The following is a 22,296-nucleotide window of genomic DNA, read 5'->3' on the forward strand; positions in this document are numbered from 1 at the left end:
CTGACCACAAAAGCAGAACTCCAGCTGCAGTTGTCAATACCAGTATCATTTTCCAATAAATTCAGAAATGTATCAATAGTTTGAAGTATCTACTGCCACACGTACCCATCTCACTGGGGACATTCTGCAGCCCAACATCCCAAACTCACTGAATTGTAGCAGAAATTTCTCCATGACTTAAGAGAAACTAAGATTTTTCTCTGGTCTTCTGACTCCAGTCCTGGACCTGGCCAGGAGGCTGGTCTTTTCGGGCCACCAACATGCCACATTCAGGATAAACTTGCTGAGGTCATGATGACTATGAGCAGTTCCCAGGTATATTTTCCCCATCCAAATATAATTTTCCAGCAGTCTGGACTCTACTGATACTATATTAGGGAAGCTCTGTTTCCTGTGTACATTCACCTTGCTATCTTCTTGAAAAAGAGATTGAGAACGGCAAACCATTTAATCAGCTCTAAAACTTTTTTTTTAACTCTATCTCCACTCTCTTTTTTCCAGTAAGTCTCCTAAACTTTTCCTTGCTAATTCTTCTCCATTAGTTTTCTCTCTTCTCCATTTATTTACAGCCACGCCCACAGTTTCTAACTTTCCCTTTTTCAGTCTTGGGTTTTGATCAGAAAAGGTCCAAGGACCTTCTCACTGTTTTTGCTTCCTGACAAGCGCTGACAGAGCCAAGAGAAAGAAAAGCACAAGCGGGAAGATTAGGGCAGGAACTTGGGATCTGGGAATTTAGTTCAAGTGCCCTCTCCATACTTTTCCACTGCAACTTTAAACATATCCTTTTCTTTCTCACCATCTTTTTTTACTGATTCAAAGCAAGGAATACCAATGATTCCTCTATACACTGGAATAGAGAGGCAGCTAGCTTGTCTAGGAGCAAGGAAGGGAGAAAATGAGAGATGTTTACATGCTATCACATTTGATAAGGTAAATCATACTTTGCTGCTGCTACTAGAGGATGAAAAGAAATGCATTCCTGTTTTGCAATGAATAATCAAAGCCAGTTCACTTGGGGTTTCTTTCCAGCTAACTCCTGAAGCAGTGGCATGGTGGATTTTTAATGACCCAGAGAGGAAGACAATGACCACAAATGCGGGTTGGGAGCACAGCCTTATTATCTTTTTTTAATTTCAGCCTCCTTAAACTCCCCCTTTTTTTAAGCCATTGTTCTCTGCCTTTCAACAGATAGTTCTGTTGTATGGTTATAAATAACTTTACGGGCTGTTTTTACTTACACACACACACACTACATTCTGCAAAGTGAATGGCAACACTGAAATCAAGAACCATGCTTATCCAACGCCGAACAAAGGCTCTGCTACTTCTCGGCAGCACCAGGATCTGACCTGGGGGTCCTCTGGAGCAGAGACTACAAAAGATTAACATTTCAGTCTGCTGAGCCCACCAGTGCGGTCTTGCCTTATCTCATAAGCTCTGCCGGAGGAATGAATTACCCTAGTTCATTAAGACTCGTTTTGAATTGTGGTGAGAGGTCGCCACATAAGTCACCTCCAGTCTATTTTGCGAATAATATGGATTATGATAAAAGCTGGCTGGGAGGTTGAAGCCCAAGGATTTTGTTTTCTTTATTCTTCAAGGTGGGTAGAATACAGGGTGGGGAAACCCTGATCTGGACATTTCCTAACACCGCATAGTAGACTATAGAAAAGTCCTTTTTGTTCTTTTTTTTTAAGCCATGAATGGGTGACCTCTTGATCTCTCTGACCCCTTTATTTTTGCCATGAAAGAACTAAAACTAGCTCTGCCCATACAAAATCTTCTTTCGCTTCAGTTTTCTCATGATTAAATTCCCTGCTGTGTTTTTGTTTAAGTGCTCTGATGATGCCCTTTGGAATTGGGCAGATGTTTGACTCTTTGAAATAGCTTTTTTTTCCCCCCCTTTTAATTTAGCAGTGGTCTACAGTTAAGGCATGTTCATCCACATCAGGAATAAATGAGAAATGAATGTTTCTGTAGTGGCATTCATGTCTCACCATCTAAAAGTACTTTGCAAGTGATACACTGGGATACAGTAATTGATAATTTGCATCAAAACATAATTTGATGCACAGAATGCTGTACATAATAAAGCAAAGGCTGTCTCCAAGTTGGGTAGATTACTGGGAATATATTAATTACAGTTGTAGACCTCTTCAAACCTAACCATGTCAAATATAGGTAATGGAGGATAAGGTTGAAGGCAGATGGCATATGATCTACTTTAATAACTTACATAAAAATGAGCAGAAGCCAGTCATTGGGGAAAATATGTGAAAATAATGTTGAAGAAAATGGATGTGCTTCAAATATCAGTTAGTTCTGTACATGCATAATCCCATTGGCTTTGTGGGAGCTGTGTTATTTCATTACTGTTGAAAGCATGGTCTTTAGGAGAGGAAAGGTAAACTTGGATAATGTTTAGACCTGGTATTGAAAACATACTTTTATCAGGATTGAACTAAATCCAGATTCTATTTTACCTGACCCTTTGTCAGGCCTCTGTAGACTACGGTCATTAAAGATGAGCATTCATATAACATTAGCAACTAATTGAGATCAAGGCATCATTTTGCTACTTGCTATACAAATAAACTGAATTTTGTCCCAAAGGAAAGATAGGCTTAAGATTTACCAGAAGTCGGTAATATACTGGCTGAGCTAAGTGATTCAATGCTCAAGTTTTGCAATGCTGGACTTAGATTTGCTCTGAAAAGACGCATGAATCCCACTAGATCTGGGCAAAACATTCCTCACGGAAGTGAACCAAGCCCTGTGGCATCCCTCTTGGCTGCATTTCAGAGGTGCTTTGCATCACACGACTGAACCTAACGTCCAGGTGCAGCCCCTGGCTGCATTTGGGGGTCTGGGACTGTGTATTCCTCTGCCCCGTCGTTCTCACCCACATGAGCAATGCAAGTCCATATCACTGTAGGTAATGCCTATTACCCAATTTACTTTCAATTCCATGCACTCAAATACAAGCCAAATAAACCTGAAAGAAATAACATACAATCTATTAAATAGACATGTACTGGCAACCAACTTGCACTAAAGGCCACACCCCATGGGGACAGTCTGGTTTAATTATCCACTTGAAGACGTGTCTAAGGTTTCCAGCACAATTTTTCAACCTTTACTTGAAAAACAAATTCCACCGAAGGACTGATCTTGTTCTGATCCCTCAGGAGGGTGGTTAGGATAGGTTTCAAAATGTAAATATAGTCCAAATATTTTAAGCAAGAAAAAGGAGACTTCATATGAAAAAACCTCTCGAGCTCCAGTCTTGGAATGACTTGCATTCACGCTCGTCTTCCCATGGGATGCCATTACCGGCAATATTGAGTGTAGGCAAAGTGAAGCACAGGAGGGTTCGGATCTCAGCGGACCAGGCATGGAGAGCTCCTGTTCACCTTATACTTAGGAAATAATGTCAGTGAGTTGTGGCTGTGGGTGAGTTAAACAGACCTGTAATCTCCTTCTTCCTCCCCATACTTTACAAGAAGAAAGATCGTTGTCCTTTCCCCAGCCCCAGCCTATGGAAGGATGGATATGAGGGAGGAAGAGAGAGAGTGAGAGAGACTTAAAATGTGTCAGCTTTATCATGGGAATGGCTGCACTGAAGTAAATTATTGCCTAGCAGTGAATTATCATTTTTGTGAGATCTTAAAAACCAACAGCTGTGAAATTGACTTCTAACCGATTTTAATTGAGATGGGCCAAAACTTAAAATATCAGAAATAAAAAGTCTGAATGCTGTATTGGGTCTGGCTGAGACAGACTTAATTTTCCCCACAGCAGCCCTCACAGTGCTGTGCTCTGTACTGGTAGCTAGAAAGGTGTCGATAACACAGCGGTGTTTTGGCTACTGCTGAGCAGTGCTCGCACAGCATCAAGGCTGTCTCTCCAACATTTCCCCCCTCTTCACTGGCAGGCTGGGGGTGGGCAAGAGCTTGGGATGGGACATAGCTAGGGCAGCTGACCCAAACTGATATTCCATACCGTATGATGTCTGCTCAGCTATAAAAGCTAAGAGACAGGAGGAGGAGGGAGGGCATTCGTTATTACAACGTTTGTCTTCTGGAGCAACCGCTACGCGTCCTGAAGCCCTGCTTCCTGGGAAGTGGCTGGACATTGTCTGTTGATGGGAAGTAGAGAATAAATCTTTTGTTTTTCTTTGCTTCCACATGCGGCCTTTGCTTTTGCTTTATTAAACTGTCTTTCTCTTGACCCACGAGTTTTTTTCCATCTTATTTTCTCCCCCCGTGTCCTGCTGAGGAGGGGAGTGATAGAGCGGCTTGGTGGGCACCTGGTGTCCAGCCAAGGTCAACCCACCACAGATGCTTATACCCCTAGCTGATGTGTGAATTTCTTTATAGCATTTACTGTATGCCTGTTTATTCCAGGTATACAGAGGATGGGCAGTTTGTTATGAAGTAGTACTTCAGACATCCTCAGACTGTGCTGAAGTTCAGAAACATTCTGGCCATGTTATATGTAGCATTATATCAAGACGTCTTTTTCTTCTCATCTGAATTCTGCATTGTTTACTTCTTTATTTTTATCTGCTTGTTTGGAAGTGTCACATCCCAAAAAGGAGTTCTTGAAATATCTGACTGCCCCAAATTTTTTTAAAATGGCCACATAAAATACATAAGTTTACATTGTCTTTTCCTCCCTCACGTAACAGATATTTAAGCTGGAAATTAAATCAGTCCCTCAAATATATAGAATCATAGAAAGGTTTGGGTTGGAAAGGACAATCAAAGATGATCTAGTCCAACCCATGTGCCATAGGCAGGGACACCTTCCACTAGACCAGGTTGCTCAAAGCCCTGTCAAACCTGACCATGAACACTTCCAGGGACGGGGCATCCAAAACTTATCTGGGCAACCTGTGCCAGTGCCTCACCACCCTCATCATAAAAATTTCTTCATTATGTCCAATCTAAATCTATGCTCTTACAGTTTAAAACCATTGTCCCTTATCCTGTCACTGCAGGCCTTAGTAAAAAGTCTCTCTCTGTCTTTCTTACAAGCCCCCTTTAAGTATTGAAAGCCGCAACAATGTCTCCCTGGAGCCTTCTGATCTCCAGGCTGAACAACCCAACTCTCAGCCTTTCCTCATAAGGGAGTTGTTCCATCCCTCTGACAATTTCTGCGGTCTTCTGCTGTACGTCCTCTAACAGATCCATGTCTGTCTTGTACTGGGGGCACCAAAGCTTAGAGGACGAAAAATCAAAAAGCAGATGACTTCCCAAAACCAAACCTTGTTTTGTTAGAAAAAAGTTACAGAGATTCTTAGAATCACAGAATCATAGAAAGGTTTGAGTTGGAAGGAACCTTGAAGATCACATAGTTCCAACCCCTCTGCCATGGGCAGGGACACCTTCCAGTAGACCAGGACATCACTGGGGCAATAACAGTTGATGTGATCCCAGCAGGAGTGCTACCTGCCAGCAACTGTCCATCTAGCTTAAGCTGTCACTGGTCTGAGCTGTAGCTAAAGCTATAGCTGAAGGCTGGATGTTAAATGGTGTCTTTCGGGCAATTTATGACTCCTTGTGCTTTCTATGTAGGTACGTCTTTGTCATAGAAAGTGCTGACGTGCAAAGAGTAGAACTCATTTCATTTTGGTGAGCTTTCAGGTGTTTGGCTGTTTACCTTTTTCATACTCATAGTTGTTTGGTCCCCTTTCAAGTGACAGGAATTGCTAGGTCAGGCTCAACCCATCTTTTTCTACATTTTGGGATGTGCACCAATGCTTCTGTGGCAGTTACAACACTATTAATGCGGATGATTATAGATTAGCTTTTGTATAGGGGGAATTATTTGCAAACCTGAGGCTGTTAAAGGATGGATTATCTTCACTAACATTCCAAGTAAAGCTTTTTTTGGTGACAAGATTGTGAATATAAAAACATAATTTTTTTCTGAAACCTGTAAAATTTGACAGCAGATGCTTAGTCTTAGCATAGTTGTTAGGACATCTGCATGGTAGTTATCGAGTGCTAATACGAAATAAGAATGTTAAAAGCAAGGTAGCAAGTATCACAACTTAATGACACAATATGCCTTTTTAAGAAAATATATTCCAATTAATTTGTTTACTATTGTCTCTTCAGAAGACTTAGCATTAAAAATCAGGTTTTCCTAAAATTATAAGGTTTTTTTTTCTTTCCAGTCTCTTTTTTAACACCACAAAAACCCCTCACTAACTCAGAAGCACACAAAGTTGATCGTGCAGAAAGACACCTGGATTGCATTGTTCAGGAGTTAGTAAATTGAACCGAAATTTGGATGGCAGCCTCCATGGAGCTGTAGGCTTCCATGCAATCACTTTAGGTTTGTCATTGCATTCAAACTGCGTTGGCCATTCTTTCTACCAAAACAGCTCCCCCAGGGATCCAGATGGCTACTGCTGCTCTCCGTGAGACACTTTCTGTTTTGGTTTCATAACCAGAACAAATGACAAGAGCATAATAGAACACAGACGGCAATTCAAAAATTACGAGCAATCTATTAATCTTTGGGGGCTAATATCACAAAGTAAGGAGTGTAACACTACTCCCAATTTAATTGAAAACTCTCTGCATAAAGGACAATTAATGAGAAATGAACAATTTGGTGTTTCAGGAGAGATGAAATGATGGAACCTCAGGGTATATCAAAGATTTAAGCATTGGATTTGACTCTCTCCTGTGACAGGTGGGAAATTACTTAGCCATACATGTGCAGTATCTTATACTCTGTGGTGCTGTTCTGGAAAACAGGCCTAACTTTGCCCATTTGTGCTCTTTTTTTAAGCCCAGAATACACTGATGTCAGTGGAAAAACAACAAGGTTGTTAAAACCATTGGAACTGATGCCATGAAGAAAGTTGGGTTTTGCAAGTTGATTACTAGAACTAACAAAGTCATTCCTGTTGTTTTACAACTCGCCAGGTTTAAAGGGCTCCATCTCATACCAAAAGGAGTCTATTTGACCTCCTTTATGAAAGTACCTTGGAAGAAATAGGACACAAAAATGATCAGCTGGGGAAGGCTTTTTTTTTTTTTTTTCTGTGTGTGTGATTTGAATGCAGGTTTGTATGCAGGAGCTCCTGAGATTTCCTTTCTCTCTCTCTCAATTACTGTATTTGTTCCCAGTCTATGTAACGATAGGATGGGGCTCGTAGGAGCTAATTCTACCAGAACAGGGTGGTGTGGGGATTCATTATTTAGTTTTGATTGCTACATAGAGTTTGGCACATCTCATGATTTTAAAGGTCAATACAATGACCAGTTTTGGCCGAAGTTTTGGCCCTTTTGTCTTCGGTAAAAATGCTGCCTTTGATTCCATGTAACCAGTGACAAATTGCATTGGCCTGGAGACTTTATAGAAATAAACAATTTCATTGAGCATAATGCTTCCTTGCTAGTACTTTGTTCAAGGACAGTATAAGCTTTTATGAAAACTAAAGACAATTTCCGTTCATTTCCTCCTTGTGTACTGTTCTAAAGGAAGTCAAGCAATCTGTTTGGACATCATATGCTCTCACTTGAGATTTTTCTGATTCAAGGTGAGGAAAGATGAAAAGCTGTGAGTGCAGGTTGTTTTGAATAATATTTATTTGGCAGCAGTTTCTGCTTTTTGTTCTTTGCGAAGAGATTTCTCTGGGAAAAAAAAGGCAACTGAATAAAATAACCCTTAACATACAATAAAAAGTGTTTAGATTGTTGTAAGGTGGGTTTTATTGATTGTGTTACATGTTTGCTACAAGATTTGGAGAGGTACTTGTATTTCAGTACTCCACTTTCAATGCACTGGCCTTGGTTTAGTATCTCAGATCTATATATTTGTAAGTATGCATGGGAGGAATCTCATTAAAGTGTGATAAGCTGGAAGATGAGTTTGAAGGAGAGAGCGAGCATTATCAGAATAAGGGAAATGTAGAAATGGGGGAAATGTTTTTAGGTTTGGGAAAAATGTTTTGCTTATTATCTTCCTGAAAACCTGCAGTTGCACAGCAATCAAGGCAGTGTGCAGCTTTTGACTGCCTTGTAATATCAACAGAGGCACCTGTAATATCACAGTGAGAACACTGCTTTAGGTAAATGTCTCAGGCATGCTGTGCCTGAGCTGTTTCATTGCTTCATCTTAATACACGCATGCACGCAGGTGACCTGGGAATTGTCACTTCAAAATAAACAAACACATAAAAAAATAAGCATTGGGCAGAATTCATCTGCATGTTCAACCACATGAATTTTAGTGTCTTGTGAATCGAATTGTGAGCTAGATGGCAAAGCTCCCTTTAAACTTGATCTATTCCATGGAGGCAACGGAGTCTAGAGAGCTATTTGTCTGACCCTGAGGTAGACACCTGCATTTGACCAGCCAAATGGCTTTCCAGACTCCACTGGCTGTGCTGATTAGGTCTTCTCCGACTGTAATTGAAGTGTAGGCAGACACCTGCCTCTTGTGTAGAGGTCTAATTTTAGGTGTCTGAATCTGGACCTTAACCCTCCTTTGCTCTACCAGAGCTGAAACACTAAAAGCTACACACTTCAGAAGAAAATAAAATGATTTATACTTCGTGGCAGCCCCCACTAGTTTTTCTTCTGACTCCATCTGATGGTCAGTGTACCACTCAAATCATGAAGATCAGTAATTTTTAGCACTATTCTAGTTGCTGAAAATTAGCCTTTGATGCTGTTAACCTTTCCTTACTGCCTTTGTTCACATTCAGATCACCTGTGATGTACCAGGCTTCTCTACAGCATTAGCAGATTTGTCAATAGGATTAGAGTACTAACTGGAATGGGTCCAGCAATAAGCAGCTAAAATTTATGAACAGACTTTGCTCATTGATGGTGATTGCCACTGTTAGCTCTTTCAGTGGCAGTTTTACAACAGACCCAACTATTTTGGTTCATTTCTTTGCATTTGCATGTGTGCAGTTGTGCTTCTATATATGTGTCGTCATCATTATTCAGGTTTTTACATGGTGGGGAGAATAGGTTGTGAATCATGCTTAGAACCATTAGGCTGTTTCTTAAAACCTTATCTCTTTCTCCTAGACTTTTTATTTGCAGTCTCAAACCCTACCTACAACTTATTATATTAAGCAAAAAATGTTACTGTCTGTTGCTTCTGCAGTGCATCTGTTCACTACATCATTAATCCTAGATTTGCACAGGAAGACAATTGACATTTTTCTTACGGTAGGATAGAGTTACTAAAAGACAAGAAACACGGAAACTATACAGACAACAGGATTTTAGAAAGCTGTTACTTTTAAACCAGTGTAGAGTTGCTATTTGCATTTCTTGCTTGACAGCTGCAGTCAGGAACTTTCTAAAATGTGGCTGCTAATGCAGACTGTATATTGTTTTACAAAGAAAAAAAATCCTATTTGTTCCGTACCCTCCTGCAAGTCCATGCACAGATTGGATGATTTCTTATGTTACGGTGGGAAGGATATGCCAGCCAACAACAAAATATCTACTGGCCTTACCTAGGCTCATTCCGATAACATCTTCCTCAGATCAAGGCCCAAATTCACCTCACTTGTCTTGAACCACCTTAAAACATGATGACACTTTTCAGACAGGTATTTCACTAGTTGATAAAAAGTTTAGTATTGCCATGTTGGACTCATGATTTACGTATCCACAGGTCCCCATGCCACAACATGGTTAAAAATTAGGTCATCTAATTAGCTAAAACCCGGAAAGTTTTGACTAGTGCCTCTCTGCCACACCAGTACAGTGCAACAAATATTGAGCTCCTTTTGCTCCGGCAAGCAAGCAGATGGATGTTCGTGCAGCCAGTCTCCGAACGCTTCCAAATGCAAAATGGGAGCTTGCATCCCAGAAGCCACAAAAAAGCTTTATCTTCTTAATATGATTGCTTGTTTTCAGCTAACTGAGCAGTTAGATGGAGACAGGAAATTTATAAGAGCCAGCTTGGGAAAAGAAGTGAGGAGTCTATTTTAAGAGCTATTCCATAGCATCGGTCCCCTTCCCCAAGTATATACAGCTTTTTCTGAGTGTTATATATATTAGATAGTCATCTATTGGATATTAATATCAACAAATGTGACTTATCTCTTTAAAAAGGGGATGGAAATGCTCACATGAGCTGCATGATGCTGTGAGTTGAAGTTTGCTGTAGTCCGTGGATGTCTGTATTGGGTGCTATCGAGTTGTCAGCATAGCTTGCAGCAGGATCCAGGTTATTTACATGCACTACTTAATGAAGTTGAGCCTGTTAGCTCCAAGTGAGCTCCCATTACCTCAAATGGATTCTTAGTCATCAAGAACTTTCCCCTTTTAGGAATCATAACATATAAAAGTTAACCAAATGCTCACAGCTGATGCACTCTTGGCTGCGAATACTGGTGTATAAAGCTTTTAGCTGTAACCTGATTCACATCTGCTCTCAGCACTTAAGCTGATGAAAAGTGACAAGCCTGAACCACTGCCACTGACCCAGCCTCTTTCTGTCTTTTTATTAAGTAAATGGCAAAAAATCATACTAATTATTGATAACAATCTGTAATTTCCCAACTCTTTGCAGCATTATGCAGACCCTTTTCTGTGCATTTCTAAGCACAAAGTACTGACTCCAAGGGTCACAGTCCAGGGAGTTAAAAAAACAGCACCGGGATGGGGATCTATGCCAGTTCAGAGGAAGTCATATTTGTTCTCTCCTGGCAGCCCAAAAAAAGCCAAAAATGACCCCTAACTTTCTCCTCAGGCTTGAAATGGTTGTCTGTATGATTTACTATCTGATATTTTAAAAAGTTCGGGGTATTTGAAATGCACACACAAACAGCCTTCCAACTACATGGAGAAAAATCTTGCAATGATATCTGTGCGTCCCGCAGCCAACACACGTGCTCAATGTTCAGAAATGTGCCAGTTGGACATGCTGCAACGTAACAGGGCGTTTAAACCCCACAGTGAGTGGATAAACACGAACATACTCATCTGGACTGTGCATTTGCAAGATCCTCTTTGCTTTTGCTCTTCTCTTAATGGTTTTTCTTGGGTATGTCTTGATTTTGGAAACAATTCTTACTCTCTTTTCCAAAGGGAAGAGTACCCATCATCGCGTGTTATCGTGTGCCTCCCACTGTTCTCTGCACGGAGAAGAGACGACTCCTCCTTTACTGTCATTTGGGAAACATAAAGCTTCCAAAAACACTCTGGTGCCAGTTCCACTCACAGGTGGAGAAGGCTGTAATTCTCTCTTCATTATGGTATGTTGTGGGCTGATACGTGCTCCTGGGGTCTGCGTTTCCAAGCCAAGCAGAAGCTGTGTCACCATGTAGCATGTAGCCAAATCCATACTAATAGGCTCGGTATTAATGAGATATATTAGCTCAGAGTTGTAACCTCGCCAACACAGTCACACTTTTTGACCTGGAGCTGAGCTGAGTCCTGTAGGCACCTTAGTATCACATCTGCTTACAATATATTGCTCAGACCTGTAAACACTACAGAAGTTAGTGACTGAAGGGTGAAAAAGGATCCGCTTTTACCTGGATTCTCCCTTTTCCCAACATATACATACGTGCAAAAATTGAAAAAAGGGTGCTATTGGAGAACATTGAGGAGCAATTTCTAAAGTCAAGGCCTTTACCCTGACTCTAAAAGTGAATAGCACAAGGTGCTTCAAGGGAAACCCAAACCAGTGTGCTGGCATAACTTACACAGCCACAAATTCGTTGTCACTATCAGTTCTAATAGAGACAGATTATGCTACTGGGCGATGAAAACATAGCCTGAGTTCAGATGAAATGATTAAAAATCTAGATTGACAACAAAAACTTTTAAGCCACTCAGGATATTTGAGGACCTAGTTCATGCTTTTTAGATGATTGGACTTAGGAAGATTTTGGTGTTTTCGCTGGCAGTTAGTTGCATGTAGAGTCGACAAAAGGGGCCAAGAGTTCCAAAATACTCCGATTCAAGTATTCCGCATTCCTGCAGCAGTGAGTTCCACCAGAGATTCAAGGCTCCTGGGTTCAAATGACATTTGAGATGAGTACTAGAAATTAGTCTGATGCTCTTTGCTTAGCTGCTAGGTCATATCTTTCTAAAATCCCTACTGACCATTAAAGCTAATAGGATGGGAAGAGTAGGAATGCTGTTTATGGAGTCTGTGACATATCTTTAGCACTAGCAAGGGAGTGTTTAACTACTGGCACGTGGGTGTGCATCCCGCTCTCTGCACTGCTGCTGTGAGTAGAGACAGCAAATAAAGATAAACAAAGTGGGGAAAAAAAAAAGGAAATCTTTGTGAACCCGCTTGAATGCCATAGCTGAATGACATTCTATATGATTTAAAGACAGAAAGGCAGGCTTCCCTTACAAGGACAGTAACATTCTGTTCTCTGTCAATGTACCCTGAGCTGTTGAATCTACTGACAAGGCACCTATTTTGGATAAAACATTTTATCATCAGTATTTTGATAGCTTCCTCCCCTAATAACCCTAGTATTTCCATTTCTTAAATACGTCCCCATGCTCCAAGTGTTTTCTACCATTTTAAATAGCTCCCTTGTCTCAAAGATGCTGACATCTCCCAACGTCTGTGTGCTCTTTAGACACCTTCTTTGTCATCATATAACCATATTCTGTATATTTACCTTCGGAAGTCATTCCTCGTTAGTGAATCCTTACACATTCCTGTGAATAAAGTGCAACGACAGTGACCACATTTAATGAACCCCTGCTGTTTTGACATATCTTAGGCTTCATGAGACTTGTGGTTATGAATGCAGTAATAGTCCCAGAAAGCCGTGCTCCTCATGATCTTCTGTGGATCATCAGAGCAGGACTGAAAATGGACAATGAAACTTTGACAAATACAGTCTTGGGAGAAGAGACTCCCTTCCTGCAGGAAATCTTTGGAAGTTTTCATCTCATTCAGATGTCAAGGATGAATGAATTCCTGCCATAGCTTGAACCAATTATTCACTGATCCAGAAGATAAAGATGCACAATCAGTAAACTATATAGTATGTAAAATGATTGCACTTTAAACTTAGACAAGGAGCATTTTCAGGGTAATCCCAATGTGTTTATCATTCCAATTAAAAAATAATGCCAGCTTTCATCATGATTAGGGTTTTCCAAATAATCCTTTTTTATTATTATTATTTCTAAAGCTTTTTTGTTAGAGTCTAATAGGCAAAGTTTTCCATTGTGGTCTGCCCTGCATCCTGCAGTTCTCAGATCTCTGTGGCACACAGTCATCTCCTGCTCGGCCAGCACAGGAAAAGCTGTGAGTGAAACAGAATATTCGCAACAGAAGGGCATGCTGCAGAAAAGTGGGGGGGAGAGGTATGCAATGGAAACACATTTCACAAGATGTAATACTGCATCAAACCTAAAAATAATATAAAAACTTTCTTTACCTACTGCTGTGACTCAGTTGTTAATGCTGCTGCGCACATCTGTTACGCTCGGACCATATCTAAATAAAGGGTCTCAAAGTGCTTTATATATAAATAAGGAATAGTAGTCCATTTCATACGGGGGAAAGGAGGTGATGGTTTGGTAAAAGAACTAGAAAGTAAGTAAGTGGCAGAGAAAGCACAGCTGAGCTCAGCATACAACCTTGTCCTCCAATACTTGAAGTATGTTTTTGGACCGTGTAAAGGTGATTTGGAAGGAGAAATAAAGCTCTGTCCCTTTTCATAGAAAATCTGGTTTGTTTTTGGTTCCCCCCCCGCCCCCCCCCCGATATCACGGCATTTAGGCATGTAGGCAAAAGGTTGACTTTGTAATGGTGAATACTCTCATGAGTTTGTGTGGTATTTCAGATTTAATTCTTTTTTTCTTAGGGGCTACACCAGCCAGGAAAGAGAAGTCTTCATTTTCCTCATAAAGGGAGGACAGAATCTATCCGACTCTTTACTCTCTTTAAAATAAAAGTCCTAAAAAATACGAGTTTCAGTATGGCTTGTGCATAGGACCTCAAAGTCAGAGATAAAGAAAGCATTGCTAAATGTGTAAGTCAAAAAGGATGTAGTCTGGTTGTTTTTATCTGCCTTTGGATAAGTCTTTGGATCAGTCATACTGGATTGTTACACATTTCTGAACAACCATGCTGATTGCTTCCAAGCACTGCAGCCTGCCTGTTAATTGCTTCCTTTTTCTTCTTGTGTCTGTAAATTCTTGACACCCTCTGGCTGAATGAGGCCCATGACTCTATGGCAAATGTCATTCTCCTGTAAGTGCGGAATAACTTCAGAATTATTTGGCTTTACTGCATTAGTGCCAGACTTATACCACTGTAGCAAAGAAGAACTGAGTCCATAGTAAAGCCTCATGACAAGATACTGGTAAAAGCAGCAACATCTTTGCAATGCAATCCAGCTCTTAGATCTAAGTCAGTAACAACTATCTTTTTCTTCAGGTACAATTGCATGGGGCTGCATCCTCATTTGCATTTACAATTTAAGCATCCATGTGTAGACCTTGATATTTGATTGTGATTCATTCTAATGGTAAAAGCAAATAAAGCCCAGTGAGGGAGAAAATCAAGGTACTTGGGGTGTATAGCACAGTGCTGGTGATCTCACAGGAGACCTCTCCATATGGAATTGTAGGTAGGACTAGAAAACAGAGCTCCAGATAACCCATTTTTGGATTAAAATTAGGAGCAAATGTCTCTAATGTTATTGGTTTTTCCATAGGCATTTACACAATAACTGTGATATAAGACAAAGACTAATTATGAAGCAGGAGCATTTGTGGGTGGAAATGTGACGTTGTGCTCTTTCCAGAGGAACGGATTCAGTGTTGAAAATGCTAGCAATCTTATTGCAAGTCCAGCCATATTTGGGATTCTTCAAGTCTTGGAGTCAGATAATTAGACAAAGATCTCACCCTTCGTTTAAAAGGAATAGGTTCTCAGATTTTCTAGTCACAAAGAACTAGCTTGAAAACATGCCCTAATTCTGGAGCAAATTGTTAAGATCCAGGGGGAAAACTTTGACACTTCTTTGGTTTTCTTTTTTCCCTTTTTAATGAAACTGCTAATGACACATGAAGATGTATGGACTTAGGAATACTGTGTTGTGTAAGAAAATATGGCATTTGTTTGGCCTATAACTGTGATTATGGAATGTGTCAACCCTATTGGATGGCAACACCACCACAACTGGTCTCTTCATCTCCTCCTTAGGTTTTCTCACCGTATCTTCTCAGCTCTCCTGTCTGCTTGTTTGAGAAGAAATTTACAGCAAGTCATCCTTAATGGATAACAAGGAAGGAGTATTGCCTGCTGGATTTCAAACTGGCATGGCAGCCTGTCTTCTTTGCTGGCTATTTAGCAAGTTACTTCCCTCTCTCTGAATCAGTTTCTTCATCTGTAAAATGGCCTCCTTCCTAAAACACTTTGAGTTCCACTGATTGCTCAAAAAGCTGAATATGAAGAGTGCAACTGCCATGTTAGAGAGGGATGGCAGCCACTTTGGTGAGAGAAAAAAAAAGGGGAAGCAGGGAATTCTTAAATGTAGCATTAGAAAAATCAAGTGAGCAACAAGCTAGGGAAGGAAGGAAGTTGAAAGCAAAGAAAATGGATGAATGTGAGACATCAGTTTAATGTGGGGACATTTAGAGGGTGGTAGCTAAGTAACAGAGGAATCTGTATTGATCAGCTCTGAGGGTACATCCACCCTGGCAGTTAATAATAAAGGAATCATAGGATCATAAGTCTGGAAGAGACTCAGAAGACCCCAAGGAAGGATCAGCTGTATCTCTGTCATTTCTGGTGCATGTTTCCGTAATTTGTTTTGAAGACTTCCTTTGATGGAGACAACACAGCCTTCCTAGACTATCTGTCTCAGTGTTTTACTCACCCTCAGAAAGTTCCTCTTAATGTCACATCTGAATCTTCCTTGCTTTATTTTAAAGTAGCTGCTTATTCTCCTGGCCTCAGTGGATGTGAAGGAGAAATTATTCTTTTCCTCTTTGTGGTAGCCTTGTATGCATTTCCTCACAGTCACAATTCATTCACTTTCTTCAAGATGCTATCTTCTGGAATTTTTCCAGGTGAGCCACACCTTCTTTGAAGTAGAGGGCTCAAAACTCAGCAAGGGTTTTTTCAAGCCTGCTCCCGTGTTGAGACTTGTCTACCATCCAGTGTATTTATATACCAGAAGATGCTCAGATGGTTTTTTGGGGTCAGCTCTTTAAGGAGGACATCTTGAATATATCAACATCTTCCTTAGCTGGGCCCAGGTTCTCATACCTACTGCTGTTTGGACAGAGACAAGAACCACAGAGCTCAATCCACCAGCAGGGTCCCAGGATGATGATCTCCTGTGCAGGCATTGGTTACTCACAATGCAATATATAGTGTATATCTAGGCTACTGGAACTAGCCATGTAGGCAGAAAATGAATGTCATTTAGGACTGAATGAATTTAAACCTCCCGATGCCCTGCATATTGACAGATGATAGATCAGGGAGCAGAGTCAACATATATCATCCTTAAAGATGGACTTGTAGAAAAAAACCCCTAACTTACTTTCTTTCTTTCTTTCTTTCTTTCTTTCTTTCTTTCTCTTTGGACTTTGTGAGCACTTTGCAAGAAAAGAAGCGCAGGAAGCTGTTGTGGTACTTTCTACTTTTATGATGCTTATGCAGGACTGCACAGAACACTCAAGAACAGGCGTGTCCAGAGGAGACTGATTCATCCATCCTGCTCATCCATCTCTTAGGTCTTCCAGCCACTGAATTGTGATTTTAAAGTCATCAATGCAAACCAAGTGCCGTCCACACCAGCATCTACTGCAGAGCAATCTCACCTGCACTCACTGTGGCTTTAAAGTACTGCAAGCTTCATGCGAGCAGACTCTAACCACAAAGGACCAGTAAAAAAGCTCTTTCTGTCCGACATGAATTAGGACGCTCAGTTAAAAATTCATAGGAAGATTACATAAAACCATATGCTGCCTTTATTTTTCCCCTTTTGCATTAAAAATGTACAGCTGCTCTGCATTAGACATTCCATTAGCCTGCGAGTCTCACAATCTGGACTTTGTAGTTAACGATGGGGGGAGGACTAACAGAGAGGGGAGAAGGGAGAGAATGAACATGTTTTAGGCACAGTGTTCAAGGCTTCCTTAAAAAAGGCAGCATATAGGATGGATGGAGAGTTTAAGTGTGGGAGTAGAAGGTCTGCTGAAGAGGAACTGTGTATTAGAAGAGACCTGGTTTTGGAATTATTGGCTTGCCCTCAGAACCTCTAAGCAGCATCAGCAATAATTAAAATGATATAACCTGTTTCCTGTGGTCATTTGGGAAGAAAATAAAAAATCTATATTCCAAATGGACTCAGGAAATGTTTAGACTCCTCTAACAGTGTTAAGTCGCAGAGAGTTTTATGGCCACTCCGTTTCTTCTGCAGGAGACCCTTTAATTTAGTTGGAAGTCTTGAAGGGTCCAGTTTTATTATTAGATAATTGACTGTGTTGGGCAGTTAATTGCCCGGGATTGAATATGTGGCCACTTAATGTACTGACAAAGTGAATCACTTCGCAATAATCTTTCTATACATTATAAGGAGATGCATTCCAAAGAGTCTTCCTCATGATGTTGTGTCAATAAGTGTCCTAGAAGCCTGTATAGAAAAGCTTGTGAAGATGCTGCTAGGTCTAGGTGTGCAGTGTGATGACAAACTCAACACCAGGTAATCTAGCTATAGAATAGCTAATAGTCCACTTTCTTATTCACACACACCAGGCCTGAGTCTGTCTTTCTTCATGGGGCAGAAGCAAAGAGGAAAATTGGGAGCTTCTGGATCTGTCAGAAGTGATGGGTCTTATTTACATTGTGAACTCAGCTACACGTATTTAGTCATTCCAGGTGGCATGCGCCATCCCTATACAAAAAAAACCCAACCAACAAACACAGCAGATAACCCAAAAAGTATTTAAAATATACTCAGCAGACAAAGAAAAGAAGTATTTTGTTCATAATTTATTAATTATGAAGGGGATGTTTCATTTCAAACCTAGGCATATTTCAACATTTTTAAAAATTTATTTTAGATTAAATACAAAAATGAGATATAGCACCAGAGTCTATTCTCTCCCTACATTGGTGTATTTTGTACATATGCTGATTTCTTCTTCGTCTTATCCAGTATTAAAAATCATAAACATTGCACCTTCTTGGATTGATTATAGTTCTTCACACTTACACGAGATGAGAAAACTGAACAAATAATTTTTTTTGGTTTGAGCCACAAATAAAATTTTAATACAAGGCATTGTGAAATGTGTGATGCAGTCAACATTGCTAAGCTGCATGTTTAATTAACCACTGCCTGAGTGCAGGTACTAGGCAACAAGAACACAGGAGCACATTAAAGTGTCTTAATTAAATTATATGCAGTATGGCCTTATTTAATTGTACACAGGACATGCTTTCTCCTTGTTTTTATTCCTCCATGTCTTTGTTTTCTACATCATCAAGTAGATGGAGTACTTTCAAGGTACGTTTTATTCATAAGAAAATACGGATTTTTTTCCTACATTTTTTGGGGATGGATAAAATTTAATATGGTGCTTTGTTTCTCTAAGCATGCTGCAGGATGAGCATACCAATATAAGGAGCATCACAGTGAGCAGCATGAATGAATCCTTACTTCAGATCATAGTCTTTTGAAATTTAAATTGCATATCATGCACCAAATACAGCTCTCTGCATTGTTGTCCTGGTCTAGGAAATAATTTTAAACATGGACGTATGTAATGCCTGTAAATTTGTGGCTGATGACCAGTTCTTTTGTAGCTTTATACAGTCTGATAGGCTTCTAATAGTTTAAGCAAGTATTTTTTTAAATTAGTGGTGCTGGAATTGACCACTGAAATAAACACTGCGGGTAAAACATATATTAATAAAGCAGGTATTTCAAAGTTTGCCTTAATAATAAAGCAAAATAAAAAGAACCAGTGTGGAAGGGTGAGACCTTGGTTACAGCCCAGAGCAGATGTCACGGCCAGACATAATCTCTGCTCTCCTAGGGAGCACGGCTGATGCGCTGCAAAACCTCCAGCTACAAAAGCTGTGAAAAAAAGACCTGTTTCTGCACGTTTTAAAGAAGCATCTTGACCTTTGTGTCTCAGGAACACAACTTTATGTGACTGTGAATCACTCTGAGCGAGCTGCTGTGTGCCAGAGAGACGCAGCGCAGCCGCCTTCCTTCAGCTCAGTGCATTGAACGGGAGAAAAGCTGATGCGAACTTTGGGTAAACTGAGGTGTTGCAGTAGTGCCTGTTTCTGTCAAGCTTGAACTTGGCCACAATCTTAAAACTGAGCCTGATAAGAGCTGGATTTGGGAAACCTCTCCTTTGCTGCCAAGGCTGGTTCCTCCCAATGCGGGTGTAGTAGTCTACCCCTCGGCCTTGTGTCTCCGGCAGCATCTTAGCCCCTTCAGAGCGACAGAAAAGATAAATAAAACCCCTCCATTCTTCACTGCAAATCCAACTTTGAATGCTGCTAAGAGGACTTCTTAGAAGGCCTTCCAGCAGAGTGGTCTGGGAAATCGGATGAATTAGCCCTTCTCTGTGCTATCTCAGCCCTGGCTTCTCTCCGACTAACCTCTCCCATGCTGGAGCTTGGCTTGACCAGTTATGGCTTGACTGGTCTTCTTCAGAGGCAAGACAACCCTGACAGTGCAGGGTTGGAGGCCTCTCTTCACCGGTGACTTCACGCACCACTAGTTCGTGGCTCATGGCCCAGCCAGAAATGCGTGGGGCCAGGAACTGGGAAAGAGGACGGCACAGTGAGCCATGGATGCCTGCGGTAAAAGTGTTGGGACACACGGCAATGGAAGCGTGAGGTGGTATCAGATCAACGTCATTCTCAGTGTGTGAGATTTCGTATGCTCCTGCACTTCTCCTCGTACAGATTTTCTTAGGCTGGGGTTCTGGAGAGTAATGCTGACCTCCTAATCTTTGCAAGCACAGAAGATCTGAAGTATTAATTACTGTTACGGGAACTTCACCCATAGAGGCATCAGTCTCCGTCACAGCCTCAAGATGTCAAAATGGGCAGGGATGATGTGAAAACTCCGCTGAAACCCTCCATCCTTAACAAAGCTTAAAGAAACCTAACATTGTACCAATGTTTTAAAAGGGTAAATGGAACAACCCAGGTAATTATAGTCTTGTCAGATTGACATTGATCCCAGGCAAAATAATGGAACGGCTGATGCAGCTCTCAAATAGTAAAGACATACAAGAGGGTAATGTAATTAATGCCAATCAATGTAGTTTTCTGAAAAAACTATATATCTTGTCAAATCATCCTGATGTCTTTTTATGAGATTACAAGTTTGGTAGAGAAAGGTAATAGTTTTGATGTAATAGACTTAGACTTCTGTAAGGCTTGACTTTGTGTTGCATGACATGTTGATTAAGAAACAAGAATGATACAAGCTCAAACCAGAACTTATTAAAAGGATGAAACCTGGCTGAATATTAGGTCTTAAAATGTGTTTGTGAATGGGAACATCAAGTAGGGCTGTTTCTAGTGGACCAAGCACATGTGATTTCCTGAGCCTCTGCTGTTTGATATTTCTAGGAACAACATGGAAGAAGATGTTCTCATTACTGATAAAGTTTTCAGATTTCACGGTTTGAAGGAGTGATAAACTATGAATAGGACTGATCACTGATATGGAACAATCTGGACTGCTTGATAGCAGGGTATGAGACAAAAGTAAAGTCAAATGTGTAGAAACAAAGGCCGCAGATTGATTCTGGTTTCAGAGGCAGTGATTCAGAGATATGTTTGAGGGGTCCTGGTTTATCACTCACTGAACATTAGTGCCAAAAATAAGTAATGTAGCTTTGGGGGGATCTTGAGTAAAACTAACTGTGTCACCTTTGTGTTCTGTACTGATGAGACTGCTATCAGAATATTGCATGTGGTATCAACAGGGATGTAAAAAAACTGGGGATGGTTCAGGCAAAATTCCTGAGAATGATTAAGCAATTAAAAAACATGCACATAATGGAAGATTTCAGAATACCATAAATAAGGTTTGAGTTAAAGAAGTAGAAGGAGACTTGATTAGGTCCTTACATACACTTTTGCAGAAAATAAACATTGCAAATGGGTCTTCAATCTGTTGAAAAGAGCTGAAACCTGTTCTAGCCTGAACCAAGACAACTTCATCCTTGAAATTAGGCACTAATTTTTCAAGGGTTGTATTTAATCCTGCAAATAACTGGGGATTTTAAAATCAAGATAAGATATCTTCTTCAAAGATAGGATCTAGTTCAAAGCCATTATGTAGGAATGCAGAATAGTGATTGTGAAGGTCCTTTAAAATCCATGAATCTCTGAGTATCAGCGTATAGCAATTCTGTGTATTCTTGTCAGACTCTCTGGCAAAATTTGGATTAGCTTCCATGACAAAAGATCCATGCCCTCCTATATATGTCGTTATGTTAGCTCATCACACTCCTCATACTGAGAGCTCTTCTGTGGACACCTATGCAGTAACACATCACTGCCTCCTTTTCTACTGGAGGAAAAATTGACCTGTTCAAGAAGGTAGACCGTTGAAATAGCTCATTTTCCAGAAAGACTGGAAAATATAAAGGACTAAATAAAACATTGTTGGATGCTTTTTGGTCTGGGCCAGGGCCTTGCCTTTGACCGCTGGAGCTTAATTTTAGCCTCTGGTAGCTCTCCCTTCGGACCCTCCTTTATTCCCTCCTTTATGGCCCAACTTCCATCGCATTTGAGCTGAACTCCCAGTCTTCTCACTGTACCATATGGAAAAGTAAGAGATAAGAAGTGATCAGAGCTGGTGCCTATTGCCCATATTTAACAGTGTTCCTTTAGCTGTCTACCAAAGACTGCTCTTCAGAGGATACAGAGAGAGAAAACCCTAACTCCACATAGTGATGCCTACACCTAGTGAATCAGTTAACTACACATATGCTCCTACTAATAATGAGAGGTCTTCTGGTGAAGATTGCGGCTCATGTCATATCCCTAAACCCTGATACTTTCCTGGGCTGTATCAGAAAGGCTTTTAACTTTGTACTTAGAGGAAAACAATCATGTGGCTGTTGGGAAAGAGCTTCAGAATGAGTTACATCGAGTATTTTTGTATAAGAGCATTCTTTGCTTCCCGCCCTTGATGCTTCTCTTTCTGGGAACCCCTGCCCTTACGTATGAATCTGAGTTCAGTGATAATATTTAGCTCTCATGACATCAAGAGTCGCACACTTAATCTCCAAAGCACTTTCTGAGCATTAATTAATT

Source organism: Haliaeetus leucocephalus, unplaced genomic scaffold (assembly GCF_000737465.1).
Source record: "Haliaeetus leucocephalus isolate CR32 unplaced genomic scaffold, Haliaeetus_leucocephalus-4.0 Scaffold536, whole genome shotgun sequence".
Classification (NCBI taxonomy): domain Eukaryota; kingdom Metazoa; phylum Chordata; class Aves; order Accipitriformes; family Accipitridae; genus Haliaeetus; species Haliaeetus leucocephalus.